Source organism: Triticum dicoccoides, chromosome 7A (genome assembly GCF_002162155.2).
Source record: "Triticum dicoccoides isolate Atlit2015 ecotype Zavitan chromosome 7A, WEW_v2.0, whole genome shotgun sequence".
Classification (NCBI taxonomy): Eukaryota; Viridiplantae; Streptophyta; class Magnoliopsida; order Poales; family Poaceae; genus Triticum; species Triticum dicoccoides.
Genome location: NC_041392.1, coordinates 91,150,045 through 91,157,361, shown reverse-complemented (window position 1 = coordinate 91,157,361; position 7,317 = coordinate 91,150,045).

Below are 7,317 nucleotides of genomic sequence, written 5' to 3'. Positions count from 1 at the left end.
CATAACCCAAAGTCTCACAGATTGTACCCCTACTACGATGGACAGAGAACCAGCTTCACCCAATCTAACCCCAACCCCAGCCGATAGTAACCCAGTTCCTGTTGACACAGCACCATCTCCACCATAGAGCTCCAAACAAGAGCAGTTAGTAAGGAAGCTCCAGTGCCCAAAGGGCCAGTACTATCACGGTGAACCCGAACTCCACTCGTTAGTACGCCTATTCCTGTGGAGGAAGCACAACCAGCTATTCGTAATTTAGCATCTATCGCATTTGATGTTGTTAAATCGTATGTGCGTATCTTCCCATCTTGGAAATATTATACTGAAGATGAAGGAAAATGCTAGTTGCAGGTGTTTGTCCAGGAGTTATGTGTAAGTAATGTTATTCATGGCAATTACTTTGCTTCGTCCCATACATCCTACCTCTATGATGGTTAGAATACAACAAATTTTCCCATTTTTCTCTATAGAGAAGGACCGATTTGGAAACTCGGGATGAGGTAACCTGTGCTAATACCTCTGCTATCTTCAAGAATGCTTGGTGGCAGTATCGGAATTACCTGAAGAAAACGTACTTCACCGGCAAAGAAACTCATCAAATTCCCTTACGTTCTCCTGAGACACATTTACTGGACGATGACTGGGAATGCCTTGTTTTGTACTGGTCCCAAACCAAGAATGTGGTAAGGTCTATGAGCTCATTTTCTATTTTGAAGTATTATATTCTTGCATCTTACTGTACTCTATTCATGTAGAACAACTGCCTAAACCTGAAGAACAACTGTTCTAATTTAAGATTCCATTGCTACCATGGGACATAGATATATGTTTGTTTGATGCTTTTATTATGTACTAGTACTTGGCAATAGAAGACTTGGTAGTTTAATCATGTCCACCTTACTAATGAACTGGTTCACCGAAATGAGTTTCATATACTAGTACATTCTAAACTTGTTATCTGTCTGCTTGTTTCCTCTTTTAGAATGCTGACGGAATATTGGGGAAGAGTCCCTTATTAAGCAATGGTAAAGGAAGTAATGCAGATAAGGTTCAGGATAGTGACACATCCTATCTTGGTTTAGTGTTGGAGTTACTGGCCACTACTGCTTGCACAAGCTATTCAAACTCACTGTCTGAATCAGTTCGGTTTCTTGAGTCTCAACTACACGCTGAAAGACATCGATCAGCTGTGCTGCAAAAACAAGCGGAAGGACTGCGGAAGTCCCTCGAGCAATCAGATGCATACTTTCTGGTGCAACAGCAAGCGTTGGAGGATTTTAGCGCCAAACAGGACAAAGCTAATCAGCCTGCTAAGCTTATTGCCAGCATGGTGGATACCCAGGATAACGTTTCTTGAGCTCTTCTGAAGTTGTTTCAGTTATGCTCTTGTTTTGCTGTCACATTTATTTGCACTGGTGGCCAATTTTGACGGCCAGTGTATATGATATGCTGCTTTGTTCCCTATATTTCCACTGGTGGCGAACTTTGATGCCTAGTGGATGTAATATGTGTAATAGCCGTGATAGCCTACCGTGAGTTGCTTGCTTATTTATTTCCTTGTTGTCTTGTTTATTTGTTTGCTTGTAGTCATTGCAGTTCTTTTTCCGCGGTTAACTAGTGGCTGCAATAACCTATTTTTAAAAACTAGGCCACAATAACCATGGGCTAATATTTACTGTAGTGACACTGGGCCTCCTACGGGCCGTAGAAATAGTGGGACTTCTACGGGCCGTAGAAACAGTATGCCTTCTACGGGCCGTAGAAACAATGGGCCTTCTACGGGCCGTATCATCAATGGGCCTTATACGGGCCGTATGATTGATTGGCCGAACATGGGCCAATAACAGGCCGCATTATGGCCGTAAACGGGCTAGAGTTGGAATCATCCATTCATGGGCCGACGGTAACGGGCCATCGTTACTTGGACGTATTTGATGACGCTATGAAAACGGCCCAATGTATTAATGGACCACAAACGGGCCGACTGTAACCACGGGCTAAATTTGGCCCACAAGCAGAAAATGACAATAACGGGCCATAAGTAAACGAATGCTGGAAATGAGCCCAAGAATAAATGGGCTCTGAGAAGGCCGAAAGATAACATGGGCTGGAAACGGCCCAATGGAATAACGGGCCGTTAATGGGTATAAAGTGATACACTGTTCATTACGGGCTAGTTTCACCACGGGCCGTCAATGGGTGTAAAGTGATACACTGTTCATTACGGGCCAGTTTCACCATGAGTCGTTAATAGGCCAAGAGTTACATAGGGCCTCATATGGGCCAAAAGATGTCATGGGCCATACATGGGCCAGAAGTGAAAACGGGCTGGAATCATATTGGATGGCCCAGATGACGCTACTGGGCCTAATTCGGATAGGGCGTAACGGGCCTTGGGTTAGCGGGTTGTAAATGGGCTATATGCGAACAGGCCGTTAACAGGCTTTCCATGGGCCGGCTCGCCACCTTTTGACCAAGTCAAACGGGGCGGCCTTTTCACAGGAATGGGCCTCTGTTGGGCCGTGCCACGTGTCGACGTATCTTAGGACAATAAGAATGTTACACGTGGAAATTTCCCATTGGTCGGGGTTGTTAACGGGTTATCAGATCCAAAACCCGACCCGATAGCTTAACGGTGTTCCGTTACGGTGGATGCCACATGTCGGTCACCCTTGACGAAAGCACTTCTGTGACGCGCGATTTATCGTCATGGAAGTGGACACTTCCGTGATGATAATTTTGGTAATGTCATGGAACACTTCTACGACAGCACAGGTATGACTATCTTGATTCTTTCATAAATTTGTCATGGATGTAGATGCATGACAAAAAACGCGACCTACTGTGACAAACACGTATCATCACGGAAGTGTATTTTTTTGTAGTGTCTGGTGACCCGATATGTACCTGGTACCCCTAGAACACTTTTGGTGTCCGAATATCATCATCCTATATATGAACCTTTACCTCTCGACCATTTCGAGACTCCTCGTCATGTCCGTGATCTCATCAAGGACTCCGAACAACATTCGGTCACCAAATCACATAACTCATATAATACAAAATTGTTATTAAGCATGCGGACCCTACCGGTTCGAGAACTATGTAGACATGACATAGACACCTCTCTGGTCAATAACCAATAGCGGAACCTGGATTCTCATATTGGTTCCTACATATTCTACGAAGATCTTTATTGGTCGTACCGTAATGACGACATATGTTATTCCCTTTGTCAATGGTATGTTACTTGCCCGAGATTCGATCGTCGGTATCTACATACCTAGTTCAATATCATTACCGACAAGTCCCTTTACTCGTTCTATAATACATCATCCCGTAACTAACTCATTAGTCACATTGCTTGCAAGGCTCATTATGATGTGCATTACCGAGAGGGCCCAGAGATACCTCTCCGATACTCGGAGTGACAAATCCTAATCTTGACATATGCCAACCCAACAAACACCTTCGGAGATACCTGTAGAGCATCTTTATAATCACCCAGTTACATTGTGATGTTTGATAGCACACAAGGTATTCCTTCAGTATCCGGGAGTTGCATAATCTCATAGTCAAAGGCATATGTATATGACATGAAGAAACAATAGAAATAAAACTTAACAATCGTTATGATAAGCTAATGGATGGGTCTTATCCATCACATCATTCTCCTCATGATGTGATCACGTTCATCAAATGAAAACACATGTCAAGGTTAGGAAACTTAACCATCTTTGATAAACGAGCTAGTCTAGCAGAGGCTTACTAGGGACACCGTGTTTTGTCTATGTATCCACACATGTATCAAATTTCTGGTTAATACAATTCTAGGATGAATAATAAACATTTATCATTATATAAGGAAATATAAATAACAACTTTATTATTCCCTCTAGGGCCTATTTCCTTCAGCTATATCAAAGCTCTTACATATACCCTTCCTGAAAATAAGATGAATTGTAACTGTTTGATGACTGAAAACATAGTTTTTTAAGGTTTAAGAGAGTTTGTGATCTATACTTTAACATGTGAATATCTTGCTACTTGATCATTAGAATTTTTATGAGAAATTAGTTGATGTTTATGATATGTAATGATGCTAGAAAAAGTTATTAGAATTATCATTGATCAAACTTATGCACTATTATAGCATTTAGACTTCATAAATTATTATTTTATCATTTACCTACTCGAGGACAGGCAGGAATTAAGCTTGGGGATGCTAATACGTCTTCTAAGTATCTATAATTTATGAAGTATGCATGCCATGTTTACGATAATTTATATGGTATTGGTGCCAACTGCTAGTTCTTGTTTTTTGGTTATTTCTTTGTTTCGTACAAAAACTATACCAAATGAACTCGTGATGTTATAAAAATTTACGGTGATTCTTTTTGGAACATAAGAGACCCTCGAAGGTTCGGGGAAAGACCAGAAGACCCACAAGCATGTCACAAGCTCACATGGCGAGCCCCAGGGGGCGGGATTGTCACCTGAGGTTGTGGGGCCCTCGTAACTCCTTTTTGGCGTGATTCCAACGCCGAAAATTCTTATAAATTGAGAAACCCCCAGAATTTAACCTAGATGAGTTTTTTTGCTCCCGCAAGCCTCTATCCTGAAGTGACCTGATGCGGCTCGAAGCTACGTCAGTATTTCCCCAAAGAGGAAGGGATGATGCAGCACAGCAGCGATAGGTATTTCCCTCATATGTGAAACCTGAAGGAAATATGCCCTAGAGGCAATAATAAAGTTATTATTTATTTCCTTATATCATGATAAATGTTTATTATTAATGCTAGAATTGTATTATCCGGAAACATAATACTTGTGTGAATACATAGACAAACTAAACGTCACTAGTGTGCCTCTACTTGACTAGCTCGTTAATCAAAGATGGTTATGTTTCCTAACCATAGACATGTGTTGTCATTTGATTAACGGGAGAATGATGTGATTGACATGACCCATTCCATTAGCTTAGCACCTGATCGTTTAGTATGTTGCTATTGCTTTCTTCATGACTTATACATGTTCCTATGACTATGAGATTATGCAACTCCCGTTTGCCGGAGGAACACTTTGTGTGCTACCAAACGTCACAACGTAACTGGGTGATTATAAAGGAGCTCTACAGGTGTCTCCAAAGGTACATGTTGGGTTGGAGTATTTCGAGATTAGGATTTGTCACTCCGATTGTCGGAGAGGTATCTCTGGGCCCTCTCGGTAATGCACATCACATAAGCCTTGCAAGCATTGCAACTAATGAGTTAGTTGCGAGATGATGTATTACTAAACGAGTAAAGAGACTTGCTGGTAACGAGATTGAACTAGGTATTGAGATACCAACGATCGAATCTCGGGCAAGTAACATACCGATGACAAAGGGAACAAAGTATGTTGTTATGCAGTCTGGCCGATAAAAGATCTTCGTAGAATATGTGGGAGCCAATATGAGCATCCAGGTTCCGCTATTGGTTATTCACCGGAGACATGTCTCGGTCATGTCTACATTGTTCTCAAACCCGTAGGGTCCGCACGCTTAACGTTACGATGACAGTTTCATTATGAGTTTATATATTTTGATGTATCGAAGTTAGTTCGGAGTCCCGGATGTCATCACGGTCATGACGAGGAGTCTCAAAATGGTCGAGACATAAAGATTGATATATTGGACGGCTATATTCGGACACCGGAAGTGTTCCGGGTGATTTCGGAGAAAACAGGAGTGCCGGAGGGTTACCGGAACCCCCCCCCCCGGGAGAAGTAATGGGCTTTATGGGCCCTAGTGGAGAGAGAAAGGGGCGGCCAGGGTGGGCCGCGCGCCCCCTCCCCCTCTGGTCCGAATTGGACTAGGAGAGGGGGGCGGCGCCCCCCTTTCCTTCTCCCTCTCCCCCTTCCTTTCCCCTCCTAGTAGGAGTAGGAAAGAGGGGAGTCCTACTCCTACTAGGAGGAGGACTCCTCCTCCTTGCCGCGCCCCAAGGGCCGGCCGGCCTCCCCCCTGGCTCCTTTATATACGGGGGCGGGGGGGGCACCTCTAGACACACAAGTTGATCTTCAAGATCGTTCTCTTAGCCGTGTGCGGTGCCCCCCTCCACCATAGTCCTCGATAATATTGTAGTGGTGCTTAGGCGAAGCCCTGCGACAGTAGAACATCAAGATTGTCACCATGCCGTCGTGCTGACGGAACTCTTCCCTGACACTTTGCTGGATCGGAGTACGGGGATCGTCATCGAGCTGAACGTGTGCTAGAACTCAGAGGTGCCGTAGTTTCGGTGCTTGATCGGTCGGGCCGTGAAGACGTACGACTACATCAACCGCGTTGTCATAATGCTTCCGCTGTCGGTCTACGAGGGTACATAGATTACACTCTCCCCTCTCGTTGCTATGCATCACCATGATCTTGCGTGTGCGTAGGAATTTTTTTGAAATTACTACGTTCCCCGATAGTGGCATCCGAGCCTGGTTTTATGCGTTGATGTTGTGCACGAGTAGAACACGAGTGAGTTGTGGGAGATATAAGTCATACTGCTTACCAGCATGTCATACTTTGGTTCGGCGGTATTGTTGGATGAAGCGGCCCGGACTGACATTACGCGTACGCTTACGCGAGACTGGTTCTACCGACGTTCTTTCCACACAGGTGGCTGGCGGGTGTCAGTTTCTCGAACTTTAGTTGAACCGAGTGTGGCTACGCCCGGTCCTTGCGAAGGTTAAAACAGCACCAACTTGACTAACTATCATTGTGGTTTTTGATGCGTAGGTAAGATTGGTTCTTGCTTAAGCCCGTAGCAGCCACGTAAAACTTGCAACAAACAAAGTAGAGGACGTCTAACTTGTTTTTGTAGGGCATGTTGTGATGTGATATGGTCAAGACATGATGCTAAATTTTATTGTATGAGATTATCATGTTTTATAACCGAGTTATCGGCAACTGGCAGGAGCCATATGGTTGTCGCTTTATTGTATGCAATGCAATCGCCCTGTAATGCTTTACTTTATCACTAAGCGGTAGCGATAGTCATAGAAGCATAAGATTGGCGAGACGACAACGATGCTACGTTGGAGATCAAGGTGTCGCGCCGGTGACGATGGTGATCATGACGGTGCTTCGAAGATGGAGATCGCAAGCACAAGATGATGATGGCCATATCATATCACTTATATTGATTGCATGTGATGTTTATCTTTTATGCATCTTATCTTGCTTTGATTGACGGTAGCATTTTAAGATGATCTCTCACTAATTATCAAGAAGTGTTCTCCCTGAGTATGCACCATTGCGAAAGTTCTTTGTGCTGAGACACCACGTGATGA